At 34.5% G+C, this 19,819-nt stretch overlaps 1 long non-coding RNA gene across 1 annotated transcript in view; it reads right to left on the bottom strand.

The window, feature by feature from the left end:
• Positions 1–14,577: 14,577 nt before the first annotated feature.
• Positions 14,578–19,819, bottom strand: part of LOC135307778 (uncharacterized) — a 29,194-nt gene continuing 23,952 nt past the window's right edge. Inside the window, exons 8-10 of the long non-coding RNA XR_010368424.1 lie at positions 19,077–19,161; positions 17,761–17,876; positions 14,578–17,179 (exon numbers count right to left, since the gene is read on the bottom strand). This is a non-coding gene — a long non-coding RNA (uncharacterized LOC135307778). The remainder of the gene's footprint in view (positions 17,180–17,760; positions 17,877–19,076; positions 19,162–19,819) is intronic.

Here is a 19,819-nt window from a genome sequence, read left to right as displayed (position 1 = left end):
CCATACACAGCTCCCTCCAACTGCAGCAGGATGTCTGCACTCAGAATCTTGCACTCAGAACTGGAATATTTGAAATTTGAAAGTCCAAAGATATACCAAGCTCTTTCACCACACCTTCTCTGGGACAGCTCAGGTTAACTATTCCTAAAACTAAACAAATAAATCCCCCAGGACTCCTAAATTTGAAATTCTATGAGCATCGGGACTGTAGCATAATTGACTCAACTTTCTCTGCAGTTTTCCCATCACAGAATCCTTTTTGTACAGATCTTGGTTTCTGAATGAAACATATCCATATGCACTGGTTGAAAACATTTTTGCATAAAGTATTTTTTAAAAATACAGACTTATGTGATGTACTACAAAAAGTTGGAGCCTTTTTGAAACAAGAATAAGTTACTTATACCTGACTGACACTTAAAGAAGAATGTTCAACAGAAGATATTTGGTGAATTTTATGGAAAATCTTTTCTGTAATATTCGGTGTGAACAGAATGCATGCAGAAAACTTCCTAATTGTAGATGAAACAATGACACCATGTAATCGAACTGAGAATTAGTGTTCTCAGGAAATCAATGCCTTCCTGATTAATTAGCATACAGCTGCTAATCACCCTCTAAATTGTTGCTACAACCAGACATAACTCTGGCAATACACTTCACTAGAAATTACTTAATTGCCTGCTGCTTTTAAATTCCCTGTAAAAAGAAGGTGATCAAAAACAGAAATAAAAAAGATAGGCCTAAAATAGAAAATCTCGGTTTTCTAACTGATTTGGGGGCTGAGTTTATTCTCTAGCCTAGGGAAGTAGCAGCTGAACAAAGGAAAGAATTAATTTCTACAGTACTTAGGGTTTTTCCAGATATGGTAAAAGCTTATTTTTACTTCTGTCATGACAGGCTTCTTTCAATCCTAGTTTGTTCTTTTTTAAAATGAAATTCTAATATATATAAATATTTATAAAATATACATAAAGAGAGGTCAAATTCTAATGTTTAATATTACCACCTTCCCTTCCTCTGCTTCCTGAGTGCCCTAAGGAAAACATATGAATCCACTATTACATTTAAATCCAAGATATCACCCGTGAATTTTAGAAAGCAGATGAGTGTTTCCCACTGAAGGTCCTATTAGGGGTATTGTCAAATCCTAACAAATGTAAAAAAAAAAATTTAGGAACCCTTGGTGTTATATTGTATTATACTTCTTTATCATGCTTTGCCTACTAATAAAGTATAATTTTATTTATGCAGCAATTTCCATCTCAGAAACAGGAAGATGGAGAGAGAGGAATTGAACTTAGTTGAGCTTAAACCATTTATTTCCAAATTTTTTTTTGATAGAGTGTTAACGAGGCAGAGAAATATAGCAAGCCTGCCCCAGCAGATAGGCACTATAGAGAAAAGAACATTACATCAAATGTGGTGTGAGTTTAAGGATCAGAGAGAAGACTCTTAAGTTGAGCCAGAAATAACATCAGAAAGTGTTAGATGGGGTTCCCCTTGACTATACACTGATTTTATACACTTCCCCTTTGTGAAATCAGTGCCATCCAAACTGAACATTAAAAACTCATTGCTGCTTCAGGAGCTTCTTCTGGCTTTACTGCTTTTGGCACTGTGTCCATCAGTGCCTGGGGAAACCCATCCAGCAAACACAAAAATAAACAAATCCTTTCATCCAAAATGCAAATTAACTGGAATGTGGCCATTTTAAAGTAATTTCAATACCATGGCAAATAGCTTATAATACCAAAAGTATTTTACCTCATCTCCTGAGAGTTTTGGTTTGTTTGGGTTTTTTTGAAAAAAAACTTATTTGGGTAAAATAGGGTATGAATGTTAAATGTAATAGCTGTCCTTGAATAAAACTAGATGACTACATTTCATAAAAAGCATAAAAAGTGCATAAAAACATACACTGGAAAAAAGACTTCCTCCTGTTTAGTCATTTTATTAGTGTTTTGTCTGAATTAAAACCAGAATTTTTTTTTTTTTTTTTTTTGCCTAAAACAGTTAAGATTATTTTAATCTAGATTCCTTAGGGCTCGTGTTAAAAATGAAACTAATCTGTGTTATGTACTCAAATAACTTCTGTGTCAAGTCTGTGTATAGCAACATCCTAAATAGAATAATTTAGGTTGGGAAAGACCTCTAAGGTCATCAACTCCAACCATTAACCTGGCACTTCCAAGTCCACCACCAAACCATGTCTCTGAGTGCCTCATACACATATTCCAAATGTTTCCAGGGATGGCAACTCAACCACTCTGCATTTTGATATATTTCTTCCTAACATAGTTCCAATGAAACTTGAATTGAAACTTGTAGTCTAATTATTTGACTTGATTGCCTGAAATGACAAAAAATTCACATTTTTTTCCAAAAAAACCAAATACCTTGGAGCATTTACTTCATGCCTGAAGTAGCAACCAATCGAAACATTCAGTAGGAAGGTTATTTGTAAGGGTAACGCTAGAAAGGAGATGAGATCTTGTCATAATACATGGGAACTGGATAGTTTCTTTCTTTACAGCTTTTGGCATGCTTTATAACAATGGAGATTTTACTATATGTGTTTTATGTAAGACCCACAGGAATGTTAAGTGAATAACAGAAAACTAAACATGACAGCAAGAACTATCATGAAAATTCCCCTAATAGAAGTTAAATTTTCCCTTCTGAATTGGAAATGTTGCAATCTGGTATCTTTCCCAAACTGATGTTAGATTAAAAAAAGGAGAAAGTTATCCATCAACAAATTAAAGAAAAATAAAATTTTGGGGGTTTGTGTTTGTCCGTTTCTGAAATGTTTTTCTCGTGACTGGTCCTAGTACAGAAAAATCTTTGGGTTAAATAGAAAAGAAAGCATAAATTTTATGGCAACTTCATAGAATCATAGAATGGTTTGGGTTGGAAGAGATCATCTGGTAGAGATAATTTTGTTCAAACTTTCCTGTCATGAGCAGGAACAAATTCCACTAGGCCAGTTTTTTCAGAGCTCCAGCCAATCTGGCCTTGAACATTTTTGGGAACTTACTTATCTTTCAGGGTCCAAATAATGGAATGGTGTCAAGGTAGCAGGTTTCTCCTCCTTTCATCTGTTTCACCTAATTGCCAGTTACATTGCCATATCCTCATCTCCATTGTTACTGGAATGTTGCACTCACAGTAACTCCTACTGTGCCACTAGACCTGAAGTTTCTGAATTTCTGGGCATAGATATTCTCCCATCCCATGTTGTCGTGCCGTGAGACTTCTTTCCCTCTACTTATAAGTAGTAGCAGCAAGTATATAACCTGGAATGGCAGGTACCTGGTCTAGACACTCCAAATGGTTGACTGCATATACCAGACAACATCAATAGAGCATGAAGGATCCACAGCTTTATTGAAGGATCCTCTACTTTATTATTTAGTATCTGTAAGTATCTACTTGGGAGTAACTCCTGTTCCTATTTTGTCTGTTGCATATCTTGGGCAAATCAACCATACTTCTTAAGGAATTTATCACACAGATATTTGTTCATGTCTTTTTATAGTATATAGCTGTCCTAAGGGTCCCTTCTGTTCAAGTCTGCATAAGAAGGTGTTGTAGCTATCTGTAAGTTTGAAGGAAAAAACATTTGGGATTTATGACATTAACAACCTAATCTGTCTTTCATTCTCTCTCCAGTTTACTTCTGGCCTTTCCAACAGATGTTTTTGTCTTCAGTAAGGGCTATAAAAATCTGTGATAAAATCTGTCTCCTACTTCTAATATATAATCAAGAAACAGCACTTGAATTACAATCCAGGATGCAATACAGTGTGAAATCAGGTGTAAAATATTAGATCAGCAATTCATTTCTCCTAATGCCCTTTCTTTTTTCTGCGAAAGTTTATCACTCTTCATAATATAAAATTACATGAAACTGAGGTTTTAGTGTTTGCAAACTATGTAGAAGCCTTATTAGTTTTAAGATAAATAAAATGCCTAAAAGGGACTTGGTCATAAGGTGCTTGAATAGATGTATTTTAATATTTGTGTTAGTAGGAGAAAAATTCCAGATCTGCTGCAATATTTCAATGCCTTACCTAAAACTACTGCTGGAAGCTAAAAGCTTGTGACTGCAACCTAATTTATTGCTGGATGTGGTAGAAATAATAGAAATATGTAATAAACAAGCAAGGTTAAAACCAGGCTGACATTTCACTGATTCCCTGTACTTGCTGGAAGATTAATGTTTTTGTCTAGACATTTGCCCTCTTTTGATATCATGACATGACAAGCATTTGTTGCGAACAAATATTTAAAGACAAAGTGCCAAGGCTAAGAGGTGACAAATACAGCTCCTGTTTTTACACATAGGTGTAGGAAGCATTTCATTCTTCTTACAGGAAAGATGCTTACTGCAAAATAAATTTTACTGTGTTATTTTCCTACCTAAAATATGTTTCTCTAAATGCCTACAATTCATTTGTGGAGCAAAGTAATAGTGATAAACTTATGGCTCTATGCAAAGCAGTGAAAAAGTCATGAAGAATGACTTCAGCTTTTAAAGCATTGCATGCTCCTATTTTATATTATAAAAAGCAATACCTAAACATACTCAATGTTGCCAGGAACTATTTTGTCATAAAATAATTTCAAATATGCAGGTAGAAATGGTGAGTTCAAATGTAATTGTCAAGACATAAAGCTGCTTTCCAGTGTGTTCTGGTAACTGAAAGCAAAGTCTGGCCTAAAGATTTTTGTCTCTTGTAGATTATACTTTTAGAAGTAATTGCTATTTAAAAGACCCTGTAGTCTGCCTATCTTATTATTATTCATTATCTTGAAGAAGCATAGGACTCTCAGCACTGAGGGTGTCTGTTTATGTCATAAATAAAATCCTGCTAATGAGGAGTTTGTAGGACTAAAGCAATCCAATTAAATGCCTTATTTAATTAATGTATCTTTTAATTTACTTCTTCATTTAGCTACATGTTTCTTTCATTGTTTTATTATATCTCTGACATGAATATGTGTTTACAGAATCATACAATGGTTTAGCTTGGAGGGGACCTTAAAATTCATCTCTTTCCAACCCCGCTGCAGTGGGGAGGGACACCTTCCTCTACATCAGGCTGCTCTAAATTCCATACAACCTGGTCTAAATCGTATCTGGGGATTGGGGCATACGGAGCTTCCTCCCAGTGCCTTACCACATTAATGGTAATGAAACAATGAAGTTCTTCCTGATATCTAATTTAAACCTATTCTCTTTCAGTTTAAAGACATTACCCTTGACCTGTCACTATATGCCCTTGTAAACTGATGATCCTCTCCAGCTCTCCTGTTGGCCCCTTTGGGTATTTGATGGAGGCCAAGGATTCAAAAGAGGAAACGGAAGAGGTGGACATAGAGTTTGAATTTGTTCCTCTGGATGTCATGGGCCACAGTGTCATAAAATCACTTTCAGAAATCTTCAGGTGTTGCCTGAAAATTTATCATCTTTCTGGTCCATTATTCCCATGACAAGACAGGATTCTGTAAACATTTTCGAAAAACAGTTGTGGGAGTTGGCTATTTATTAAAATATTCATGTTTGCTTATCTTCCATGTTTAAATGGTTTTCCAGTACTACATTTTTTTTTTTCATAAATAAGAACTCTGCCAAATCCTGTTAGTTTTGTACAAAATTATTGAAAATTCAACTTTAATCTATTTATTGATAGTTGCTTGGTACAGCTAATGTTGAGTTCATTGAAGAAAAAGAAATATTTAAGAATTATGTTTTCGATACTCTATTTGATACCCTAATGCATACTCCTCTCATTAAAAATGAATGAAGCTACAAGTTCTTTGAAGAGTAAGGGGACCATTTTCAGAAGTTCATATTTTCATTTTAGGAATAACACAATCCCTGTCCTGAAAGAGTGAGCAACCAAATGAATATCTACTTTTGGAAGAAAAGTAATTTGCTTTAGTGAAGCAGTGACAATCATACCAAAATGGTTGCAAAGAATAGGCGTATTAGAAAGCCTGAGACACAATGAAATATCCAGTAAATTTTACCAGAGGTAATCTGACAGACTGAATGCCCACATTTGGGCATCCTGCATCAAATGCCTTTTTTTTTTTTGGAAACCACACGTGAAGAAGAAGTAGAACACTGGTGAAAAGCATTGAAAGAGGCAGCAATGCTGTTTGCAAATCCTCATCCTTGATATTTCCAGATTAAATTCCAAACACCCTTGATTAAAATTATCCAGAAATAGTCACAATTTTTATTTAAAATTTAAAAAGATCTTTAAAATGGAAAATACTGAAGTGATTTGGTGATCGATTTTATTCCCTAATGAGGACTTTGAGATCTGCTGTCTCTACTTGAAGATGCTCTATATTAATGAGTCTGTCTGTGCTGAGGATACAGGGAGTGTTTCTCCAGGTTTTAGCACATCAGACCAGCTGTCCATGTGAGGCAGGATTATACAGACCAAAATTCGGATTTGAGAGTTCCTCTCTCGAGGATGGTATGACCCATCCCTAGCCTAATAATCAGGGAAAATTTTCCTTTTGCATCTAAAAGTAATCAAGTAACATTGACAAAATTTCTCCAGCATGGTGCTTAATTTACAAGCCCCTGAAAATAAAATAATAAGTTCCAGAGCTTTGAAAGCTCTGGAATAATTATATTCATGTTTCCTATGATATATTAAACCCAGGATAAGATGTGAAGACTCAGCATAACAGTATACTGCAGAAAGTAAAAAACTGCTCTGCTGAATTGGTTCTGAAAGTTTAAATCATACTCCAGGGCTTTATGCATCAGATTGGGGAAGAATACAAAGTGTATATTTAGTGCTTTTCTCCTACGCAAACCGTTATTGTCCTTCCTCTTTTCCAACTAAATTCAGAAGCCCTGATTTCTTCCCCCAAGGCAAAATTAAGGCCTTGGCTGAGCTAAAAATAACTCCTTCTAATTTAGCATTTTACCTCAGAGTAAGTACATTAAGGAAGAAATCTCTGAGGGGCTTTTGAAATGAGATAGACTGAATTGACAAGTGCTCTTCTGGATTATCTGTCTCTTTCACTAAAAAAAATTGTTCTGCTGACTTTTTCCCTCAGCTGTAACCAAAACTACTGTAGAGTAAGTGTTCATTGCAAGTGTTTATGGCAATGCTGTCCAAAAATCCTTTTAAGCAATAATAGGTTTTGTTTCTTAACTGCCAGTTTCTGTTTTGAAAATACACCCCCCATGTTCCTTGAATTCTCAGAACAAGTTCAGATTTATTAGTTTCTCATCTTTCTCCTCTGAAAATAAAGGGGTTTTTTTTCTTTTTACCATTTTAAAGCATTTTGAGAAGTGATTAGACTGCAGGCACTCACTTGTTTTGTTTGTTTTATTTTTATTTACAGAATTTTGCCCACTGGGGGCTTAAGTTACATGCCTAACTGCAACCAGAAACTGACCTTTTACTGGTCTTGCACTTAAAAGAAACTTTCAGTTCAAGTTACTGCAAGAGGTTTATCTATTTACTTGTAGTTTTATAAATATTAACACTAGAATAAAATTATCTATAGAAATTTTTGTTTTATATGCTCCCGATATCAAAGAAGATAGTGGGTCTTTAAAAGAGAAAACTCCTAGAGTTAAAAGCTTTTGTGTAAGATAAACAAGACAGTGTCTACCCCATCTTAAACAGACAGGATTTTTGCTTGGTGATTTTGAATGCTTATTAGGGAACACTTTATGGTATGAACATTAAACCAATTGCCTTTATTAATGCTGAAAATTTCATGCTTTAGTTTTCAAGAGGCTTAGGTAGCTATTTTCAGAAGGAAGGAAATGAACAACAGAACTAATGTTGTATTTCAGCTAGAAATAATTTTTTAAAAAAAAACAGGAGGAAGATGGTGAAAGAAAGAAAAAACTGTTATTTGAAAAGATAAATGTGAATTCTTCCTCCAGTGGATTTTTTCATCCAAAACAATTTCAGTCCAGGAGCTAAAACTTATTATACAGATTAATAGCAGGGGTACAAACACAACAGTAATGGTAAATCCCTATTTGAAAGGTATGAATTAATTGACAGATTTTCAAAGTACATACTAAACACATAACTTCACATGCAAATAAAGTTCATACTCCTTACATTAATCTCCTACATCTTAATCAGAATTCCTTCATGCTCTGGCTTTGTGTCCATGGAGGTCATTACTACTGCAAGTGGATGATGAGGAGTGTCCTGTGAGACTCTTCATTCCAAGACACACTGGTCAGGTTTCTCTGTAACTCACTGCTGAGTATTTTGCTTCAAAGTAGGACGTAACCTCTCCCTCTTTTAGCTGTCTTTATTCTGATCTTTGACCTTCTGTTCACTATCCAGTGGTTTGCTAACCAATAATGATTTTGAGAGAGTCCCTTTGGATGTACATGTTCTGTGGATCAAAGGTCTCTTCCCTTACTCATAGCTTTGTCTTTTTTTTTTTTTTTTTCTTTTCAACAGAGAGCCTATTTTTCTCCAACTAGTGGTTTTGCAGGGGGTATTTCTTATGAAATAATCCTGAAATGGCAGCTGACTACTTGTATCAAAAATTATAGCAGAGACCTCTCATCTCTGCACAGGGCACAGGAAGGATCTGTTTTCTTTGTCTGCCATATTTTCCTTTTTTTTTACCAGGTTTGACATTTCTGAAGACTTATTACAGGGTATTACTTTTTGACTGTGAGCTGAGAAGAGTCCTTATTAAAATTAGAACACACAAACATCTGTAAATGTAAATGCAGATATCATGAACATGGGAAAGAAAGAAATCATCTGATCAAATAGTAGCATATTTCTAAACTACTGAATAAAAGATGACATAGCAGGAGAAGAAGGAAAATTAAGTCATGAACAAATGAGATCCACTGAATATATCTTAAATATATCTATTTTTGAACAAGGAAAGTTAAGGGTTGTTTTTTTTCTTCTTCTTCTAAATTAAAAGTCAACTTCTTTGGTCTCAGAAGAACACAGAAGTTGAAAATTAGAATCCAATATTAGAAAATGTTGAAGTATAAAAGGGAAAGCACTTAGTCTTTCTCATTAGCTTTTATTAACAACATTCTGAGTTTGTGAAATTTGTGTAACAAGTTACAAATGATGCATGAAATTAAAAATTTCTGTTTACCCTATAGAGCTTTCATCCATGTCTGGCAATGCTCTTCTGGAATATATGCAGTAAGGGGTTGACAGTCTTAGCCAAAACATCTCCAAAATATGTGGTTTCTTAGCCCAAACAGAAGCAATAAAATGTTGTAAAGTTTGGGATTTTTTTCACAGAAACTGTTGTTTTTACTTTGTTCAGGAGCAAGTATCTCAAATTCATTCCAAAAGTTGACCATGACTCCATGTGTCTTCATGAAAGAGGTTCACCTCAGAAACCTGCATGCAGAGCACAGGCTGAAGGGCACTGGGCTGAAGCAGATATCATCAGAAAAAAACCAACAACCCAAAATCTAATATTTATGACATACTGTCTCACGAGACCACACATTAATCATGTCCATAAATTCAGGGCTTGCTAGGTCAACACTCAACAAAATGGTTCTGTGCCTCCTTCAGGGATGATTTGTACAAAGCTTCTGACAGGAAAGATACCTATATGTCTTAAAGCATTTCTTTCAGGGTAACCATACCTATTAGGACACACAAGACCTCAGCTCACTATCCCAAATTCAGCTGTACTAAGCTGAAATGATTTCTCCCTGTCTTATGCATGCTTTCAGGCTGTTGTCATCCCGTGATTTGTGCACATTGCAGGTCTTTCCACGGCTCCATGTTCGTGTAGGAGACTTTATACTTGCTTTCCTCCACCTCCTTCTCATTCTTTCTTTAATCTCCCTCCAGGTATTTCTCAGGAACAAACTGAGAATTATAAATGAAATGTTTTCAATCCAGAAAATGTGAAAGTCACATTCTTTTCACTTTTTTTTAACGCTGTTAGGCTGCAGCCTCTTTCCAAATTACTTCTGTGTTTGGAAACATTTTTAGCCATAGCTGAATGTTGCCATAGAGTAAAAGATAGCTTTCTGTTAGAACAGGATAAAACAATGTTAGAGCAAGATAAAACAATGAGATCACAAGACATTATCTAAGTTATGAGGTGTTCAGAGAGCCAAATGATGCATAAAAAACTTAAATTTTCCCCACCATTACTCCTGACTAATGCTGCTCGTTTCTAGTGCTTTCTTAGGCCTGAATTTGATAAACATATAGAGATTTAGGCAATAGTTTCAGGTTTCAGTGAGGAATCTGACAGCTGTTCCATAACAAACTGCAGTAGTCTCCCACCTCTTATTTGTTTTCGGGTAACAGTAAATAACCCAATAATCCAGTTTGCATAAACATAGTTTTGTGTTGTTCAGTGATGAATACTGAGAACCATGCAATGAAAAGAACCCAGCTCTCAAACAAAAAACTTTTTTTTATTTTGCAAATTACTATATTAAAGCATAGTGCTTTGGCTTTATCCATGCTAAAATTTTATTTAAGCAACACTTCATTTCACTACAACTTTCATTAAGATTTTTCATTTTATATTAACAATGGTTTTGATAAATTTATAAAAAGAATAGTTATTTGTTTTCTAACCCCAATATACAATACCACAAAGTAACAAGAAGTGCAAGAAGCATTTTCTGTATGTATAAATTATTTTCAAGTACAAAATCTTGTTTCTTCTTTCCATGTTCCTTCAACATAAGACATTTTCTTATTCTTTCTCTCTTTTTTGTTTTGTCTCCTGTAAGTTTTAACACTATAAACAAAATTTCCTTCTGTCAATTGACTTTAGCATCTATGAAATACATAATTAAATTAATATTAAATCCTACTTGGAATTTTCTCCCAAATATGAGACTAAACAAAATGGAAGCTGCCAGTGAGTCACTGAAAATATATTTGAACTTCATCTGGTGAGCCTTTTATATTGCAAAACTGATACTTTTAACACATACATAAAATATTTAATATAAAAAAATCAATAATGATGAAAGTGAAGACATTTTGACTTGAATTAAGTTGAACACAACTGATATTTGTATAATTTACAGCAAAAGAGTGTAGCAAATTGTTAGGGGGAAACCCTTGTTGGATTCCCTTTTTACTGAACTGAGTAATAACTAAAGGATTTTGCTGTTCTGTATGTTTCTTCACTTTCTTGCCCAAAAAATAGAGTTATTTTTAAGATTACTTTCATTTGTGAAGTGTAGACTTTTAGTATTTATTTCTACTTTACAGTACCTGTTATGAAAATAGGAAGTAAATAATGAAATGCATACACTAGAAAGCAATAGCAACATTTCTGGCTGTATTAAATCTTTTATAGATTTTTAAGATCTCCAGTTCCTGAAATAAACCTTGGTGCAATTATGCAAACTCATAAATACCAAGATATATTCAGGCAGCGCATAGTTACATGTTCAGCTTTGGGCAGTTTATATCTGTTGCTCAAGGAAACTTGCAAACCTTTTTAATAATAACATCAGATCTATATGGGATGTGTCTTCATAATCAGCATCAATTGTCATCTCTCACCTGAAAGACAAAGTTTTTCAGCTAGTCGATTCACAGAATTTTTCAAGGCTGCTAGGGACCAAGAATGATAGACAAGCGACCAGTTGATCTCAAATATTTCTTTGATAGCCATTCTTGCTGTGTCTTATTTCATTAAGGGACTTGTGATATCTTCAGTCATCCCATTCTACTGCAGGTAACCACATTACTTAAATTATTTTATAAACTTATCAAACTCTACATTTAGAAAAAGTTAGGTATCTTATGCATGTTACTTTATTTGGCTAATACTTAAAATTTAATTCTCATTATTACCAAAAAAAAAGTGGTTTTTTTTTTCTTGAATATATTTCTGTCCAGTTTAACAGCCACTTACAGCTATGCTAGAACTATCATTGTGTTTGAACAGCTCTTGTACTTCAAGTAATGTGTTTCATGCGCCACTTCTGCATTCATTTTGCTAAACAAGCCAGTTTTTAGTGTCTTCTTTTAGAAAGAGTACATCCTTCACTGTATTATTTTATTAGAAGATTATTTGTAATTATTTTTCTGTCTTGACCATCATGAACAGAACTGTATTTAGCATTATAGATGACAAATCTATAGTGCTTGAATTGATTAATTGTAGTGCACTGACAAATTGCTATCCAGTGCATGACAAGTCCTCTCCACACAAGCAGATGTATCTTCATTGATGTTTCCAAAAATTAAAACCTTTTAGTAGCTAGTCCTAATTACAGATGACTTGCGATCCTATCAAGGCTTCCTCATTCATTCCTTCCTCATTTAGCTAAAGCATATGGACATATTTTTATATTAATTCAAGTTATGTCATTCCAGACATTGAGCCATACATATATGTGGAAGGTCAGTCCTCCAACATGATATTTTGGTCGTCGTCTATGCTGAAAATATCTCCCATCTTTTTTTCTTAATCAAAAAAGCCTTGCATTAGTTTTCTGCTCCCTTTGTGTTTGCTTTTTTTTTTTTTTTTTTTTTTTTTTTTTTGGTTAAGGTTATAAAAATGCTAAATAAGGTCTCTGACCTGTGACAATTTCATTAGTAATCTCTTCTCTTTTTTTAAAATAAGTCAATTCTTCTCCTTCAGCTTTTCCCCAGTTTATCATTCTTATAAAAATCCTGTCTTCCTCATTTTAGCTTAAATTTTTCAACATGGTAGTGCATTATATGCTTCACTTACGCCAAGACAGATGAGATATACATCATTTCCCTTCACTATAAAACTCAGTTATCTCAGAAAGATACAAGAGTACTCTCTTGAAATAGTCTTCATAAATGTAGTAGGGTATTAAAGCATATGCAACATATCTACATTTAGAAATTTCCCTTTTTCTCCAGTACTGCAAAGAGAACCTTTCTCTACTGAGCCTTAGTGCCCCAGAGGCTTAACTTTACTGTCCATATGGAGTTAAATGTGACTGCTTGGGAGCAAAAGGCACCTTTTCCCTCAAGCCCTATGTTTCTTTCTCAAGCTTATTTTGCTGTAAGATTCAGGAACCTTGGAGAAGGCAAGATACACATAGCAAGAACTCTAAAGTTTTAATGACAGCCTTTTTCATGATAACCCAGTGGTGAGAACAGTCTCTGACAGAACATAAGACTATGTCCCATCTAAGAAAGAAGTAATATCTCCTCCCCAAAAAAATTAATTAATTGCCTTGCAAAAGGTATTTGAAAACCAGAAATCAATGAATTTTATGCAATACTGACCAAAACAAGGGCAACCTAGATCTAGGCAGCTTTTTAAGGATGAAAGTGTAATAAAAAGATTCTGATCCCTGCTCATGCAACTTCTATCTTAGCCAGATACCACTGCAGGTAATGCAGTGTTAGACAGTTATACAGCCTTGTGCCATTATAATACATGTTACAAATAACTAGCTCTGGAAGCCCACTTTTATTCCTGTGTCTTTACTGCCTCCAATAACAGGTAAGAGGTGGATCCCCTCATTTCTCCCCCATATCCCATGGCCCATGAACTTCATGGGAGTGATAAAGCAGCAGCTTCTCCAACTCAGGTTGAATGTCCCCTAGCTCAGCACAGAATACTCTAAGAATCATGAAGCTATTCATTATAAGGTTATTTTTCCACAGATACAACTCCTTTAAGTACCCATTAGCAGTAGGCAGAATGCCTCATGGGGATTTTTTAGATCAAGACTGCTGTTTGGTTTTTTCAGTTGTTTTGGTTTTTTTTTTAATCTTTAAGGTTTCAAAAGGTGGATGTTTCCAACGATGCTACTGGTTTAGCATGGATAGATCTTCAAAGAACCAATGTCTAAATGTCTAGGCTACATTTGCCTAATTGTATTGAGTGATAATTTTTGAGAGTGGCAGAGGCTACTGCGCAAAGGTCAGGGCCTGATGCAAACACAGCTGATTCCAGCCATTCCAGCTGGATCCAGTGGACCACCTCTGGTCAAAGTCACGACCATCAGCCAAGCTGGTGTTGCCCACAGGGAAACAGGTTGATGAAAAGCTAAAAAGATGTGAGACAAAACATTAGAGAAACAGCCATACAGACACCCAGGCCAGAGAAGGAGGGGGCAGGATTCCCCAAAAATTCCTCTGGACTTACTTAAGGATTATTCTAAATATTTGGCTATTTCAGTAACCTGGTCCTCATTTCACATCCGCTGACCTTGTTTTGGCATCTAGAGGATTTTGGAGAATAAAAGTCGCATCAACAGTTGCTTATCAATCCAGAGTCCAAGATGCAAAAGGGCATCTTAGTCAACCTGCTTTTAAAGGTGGTTTGTGGTGCCTGTCTCTTGCAAATCTTTCCAGCTGTACCAAGATAGTTATTTGAGATTAACTGCAATGTCTATGTGCAATCTGCAATTCAAGGTCATCTCTTCCTTAGGCAGATTGATATTTTTGCATTGCATTTGTGTAGCTAAAATGCAAATATGAATATGTATATAATTGTGTGCAACTTGTTAAATCTAGTTGAAATTTTTCTAAATATTGACACAACTGCAGATATATATATATACATATGAAAATCACTGTTGTAGTGCAGTGTAAAAGGAAACAGTAAATCTCTGGTGTCTGAGCATATTTGATAAATCAGCTTGATTTCTGTATTCCCATCACATACTATCAGCTGTTAGTTTGAAAACAAGCTAAACTGTAGGAATGCAATAAAGGATATGAAGTGCCTTTAATTTTTAACTCATTTGCAATATGTTTTACATTACTCTGGAATTTTTAATATAGTCTTTCATTAAAACACCCATAACATCCCGTCATTCTTTGACAAGCTGAAATGCATAAGTAGAATATGATAGTGCAATAACAACTACTAAAATGTTTAAATGATTTATTTAATTTAAATTTTCCAATGGGAGGTGAAGGCAGATTAAAACGTTAGTGCCGTTAAAATGAAACTACTTTGGTTGGTACCATAGGGAAGCAAGAGTGAAAAAAATGGAGATTACAACCAGAATCCCAAAATGAATATTTTTCCACATAAAGTATATTAAGTACAGATATTCAAGAAATAGTTTGATCATGATGCCCACAATTTTTTCAGTTCCATCTGAACCCAAAACTCTTCTTAATATAGACATAACCAATATTTCCTCATTGCTTTTTTATGCTAGTTTACTCTTTGTAATAATAGTGGATAGTTTTTTATTGCAGTCCATTTCTGGGCATTACTCTTCCACAGGTTCTTCACCAGGGCTTACTTTCTTTGCATTTCCAAGTGCTCATCACTCTATTATGTTTCAGGTTAATTTGTGTGGTATATCACTTTTGAAACTTACATAATAATACTAAGCTTTTTAGAATATATTTATTCTTACAGCTTTCCACAAACACTTTTCAATAATTAATCCAGTAAGCAGGAGCTGCAGAATAAGTAGCAACTTGATTAATGGTGTATGACCATACAACCCGTAATGGTAAAAAGTAAGATACTTGTAGTTGAACAAAAAAAAAAAAAACCATTGCACAAGTACTGTGTCCTCTTAAGTAATAAAAATTTCTATTTTGTAACACATTCACATTTATCAGTGAAGGTTTGATGTCAGTGATTTTGGAGAAAAAGAACATAAGACCACAGCATTCCCATTTACATCAATAGTTGACGGCTCTTTGCTCATTCTGTTTTGGGATATATTATCTAATCCACATTCAGTCCATTTAATATATGCTATTTTTCTTTCATGCCAATTCAGATTCTTAATAGAAACATTGTGCAGTAAGCAAAATTCATTAGATATATTTAATTACCATAATTTAATAAAATATAAACTAATTTAATACTTAGCATTTATAATAGTTAGCATTTTATAAAATTACATACAGCTAGTTTAGTAAAATCAATTTTCCATAAACTCATACCGAATCTAGTATAATTATTATTTGTGTGCGCTCTTTACTTTGTATGAAAATAATGGCAATCATCATGGTCATTATATTCACTTGTATCTAGTATCATTTTTCATGCACTGCTCTGTAAATACCCAGTGATATTTAACCACCTGATATCTGCTATATCTGCTGGAAGCACAAAAAATATGGGACACAAAAACCTAGGAGATTTATAGAGACCACTCAAAGCAGCTTTGTGATACAGGAGTCAGAGATCGTCTTTGTGGTATAGATGACAGGAGTCAACACAGGTGATGGAGGAGAGAGGGTGCTCTGCTAGTCAGGAAAAAGGAATGGCTGTTTGCGAGTGCGAAAGTCTAGGCCAACTTTGGTTCAATGATCAGTGCAGTGGTAGATTTCAAGATCCTAAGAGGAGGGACCAAGGCAAAATGAAGGACAGCAGCCATGGATTTTAGGAGAGCAGACTTTAACCTTATCTATCAGCATGACATTTCAGAGCACTTATTTTTCAGAATTACAGTCAGTTTTATCATTTTCACTGTATAACCAATACATCCATATGTAGATAATAATCCACATATACATAATATGAAATCATACTTTTTCATTCTCTAGCTAAACAACATACATAACACTGAAAGTGAAAATTTAAATTCAGAATCTTCAGCTGTCAATAAAGCTATCTGGATGTCAAACACAAAATGTATTCCTGTCAGAAATACTTATCTAAGACTCAAACCTTTCTAGCCTACAAAACCTTCAGGAAAAGGAAAACCTGAATCTTCTCAAAACATCTGGAGGGGATCCAAGAATGATTATGACCTAAAGTTTAGGTTAGTTATTTATTGTTTGTTTCAGACATAAATCCTTTCTCTTTCTCCCCCCTCCTACTTCTCTTTTTCTTGAGCTGTAATCCTTGATAATAGAGGTGCGCAATCCTTTTTTCTCCCCTTTTCATCTCTAAAATTTACCTGTTGCCAGTCTGACACCCACTGAACTTCCTCAGTTCACATATAAATATATTTCTAGCACTGTGCAAATACAACCTGAAATACTTGAAAGGACTGTGAAATATAATCCAGGATACCACTTTCTTAAGGCTCCATGTTGTGTAAGGACTCCAAATTTATAACAGCTTGAGCCTGCGTCTCTCACTCTGCTTCTAATGTGTTTCTCTTCTTAACAAATCATCACGGGAAAGTTGCAGTCAATCTTGAGAACTATAATACCACAGGGGTGATGAGAGAGCTGGTGATGAAAAATAATGCTTGGACAGTGGTGGGCCATATCTGGAAATATTAATAAAGTAAATTGCAACATAACCAAATATAACTCCCAGCAGTTTTTAAAATACTTGGAATCTGAATCTATAAAGTTATAAAACTATAAAGCACCAGGTGCAAATAATTCATCTGGCAATACTATCAAACTCATAACCCTCCAATCTAGGAACAAGAATGTTACAGGGGAAACTATATCAAAATCCTCACTGAAGTACAGGTAGATGAGTAGCTCTTCCATTGTCTAGTGATGCAGTCATTCCATTGTAGAACACAACTATGTTATCAGGCAAAATATTCCATTAGTGAAACCAAGTAGGCTGTCTCTATTGCCTTTACTAAAAATTTGAATAGAACAGAATTTCAAAACTATTAAGTCAGGCAAACTGAACATAAACAAAAGACTGTTAGTAATCAAACTAGCAATGTATTGCGTTGCAATGCAACGGTCAGTTGACTTCCATATGTTAACATATTTAGTTGAATTTTCACACAGATTGAACTTAGAAATCAAGACCAGAACATTCACATAGCATTGTTCATTACAGAAGTTTTAGTAATTTAGGGAAGAAATCTTTATTTTTCTATACCTTTGCCTCCAGAACCTAGTAAAAGACCTTCACACAGTCTCATTTTTTCATTTCAAGGTCACAGGTCTTCATAGAACTGATGTCATGTGTAACAGCAGATCAGGCACAATTCTTGCCTAGATTATAACAATTAGAAAACATAGATTATTACATATTAATTACCTGCATTAATTGTTCATTTACATTTAACACATTTACATGTACATTAGGCATATACATTTAACATTTGAGCGAAAGGAGAAAAATTCAAATATTATCTATTGACTCAGTGGGCTATTGATCAGTGGTTTCAATTCACCATGTGCAAAAACATAAAGTTATATGAGAAAGACATGTTCTGTCTTGACTACTACAATACCTATATTATACAATACTATCTATAGTCTACTACAATATCTATGGATGGACATTACAGATGTATATAACTGCAGAAGGCTGGTGGATCCTTCACTTGGATCCACTGTGGATCCTTCCTTGTTTCCACATGGAAAGGGGGTCTGTAAACTGTATTCAACCAAATAACATACACTTGATTGCCCATCATATGCATGATTTCTATCTCAGACATCAAGAGCAACTGGTGGTATATTTCTGATTAATAAATCAAACCATGCAAAAAGCGGAAAAAAGGTTGTGAAATAAGGGAGGATTCTGCAATGCATTTACAGTGCATTTGTTCTCAATTTGTTCCCTGCTTAATAGGCTTTTATGATGATTTTACTAATTATTAAAATCAACTATTTCCAAGGATCAGAATATACAAGGGCCATTAAAACTAGAAGCAAATGAGAATGTATAATCAAAAACTATGCAGGCTTCAAAAAATCCACACTGCACTCATAATAACCAGTGATTAATATACATTTTAAAGAATAATTACTTGCCAATGTTGCATTAATATGCTAGGAGCTTTTGCTCATCTGTAAATTGCTATCATCACAATGCCTGAAATTATATGCATATTATATTTTTAATATATATTTTTATAAATTACATTAGAAAGTTACAAAATGCATCTACATCTTTGAAATGCTCACAGTTCTAAGACCCACATTGCAAATCAATACATTATTCCTTTGCTTCCAAACACACATTTTTAAAATAAAAGTCTGCACAGTTGCTAATCTGTAGTTTTCTCCTCTATCTTATGCTCTGGTAATAGAGAGTCTGATAAAAATATGTACTTTGTGCTTTAATTCTAAAGGAAACTACTGCTGAAGGAAGCAGATTTCACAAAAGACTCCCACACAGAAGTTGCATAGCAACTGTACAGAGTATGTCCTGTAACAATAAACCCCAAAGACTGAAGAACCTACTGTCCAGTGTGTTCTTGGTCACTTGCATGATACATTTACATCATCAGAAGAGATTGCTTCTGGGATAAAGTCCTAAAACAAAAGGCTTGGAAAAAAACATCCTTAGCTTTAAACATTTTCCTGCTGATCCACAAGGCAAAATACCATCTATCCAAGAGAAGAAAAAAGTCAAATGCAACTGGAAAAAAAAAATTCATTGAGAAAAGAATTGTCATTCAGTTTTTCCCAGGTTTGACATGCAATAATTGTTTTCCAAAAGTAGACAGGTCCATCTAGAGTTTTGAATAATTATGTTAAGTTCCAGCCAGCAACTCAATGGTGTAGTTTAATACAAACACATAAAATTATTCCAGCTCCAACATAAACTGTGTTTAGACAGAGAAAAATAGTGGGCATGCACTCCTTAGAAATAAGACTACCAGGGCTGCCCTGTATTCAGACTTCTCTACCAGGATTTTGGTTAAGTCATAATACAGTCCTCATGAACACTGAAAGTAAACAAAAGTCCTCTTGATGTATCCCTGAACTTAGCTGGTTTATTGTAATCTGTGTAGCCATTCAATGCAGGACATTTTGCCTTCAAAAAAATCCAGTTCATTGATCAGTCTCTTAACACGTAAGCTGGCTTATTTGCTCAGCAATCTGTTCTCATGGAAACAAATTCTCCTAAATGCACCATCCTAGAAAAATCAAAAGTAATGCAATTGCACATTGATTTTTTTATGTCTATGCAGACACTAGGC

This window comes from Passer domesticus, chromosome 1 (genome assembly GCF_036417665.1).
Source record: "Passer domesticus isolate bPasDom1 chromosome 1, bPasDom1.hap1, whole genome shotgun sequence".
In the NCBI taxonomy this organism is placed as follows: Eukaryota; Metazoa; Chordata; class Aves; order Passeriformes; family Passeridae; genus Passer; species Passer domesticus.
This window is presented reverse-complemented; position numbering and strand designations above follow the sequence as displayed.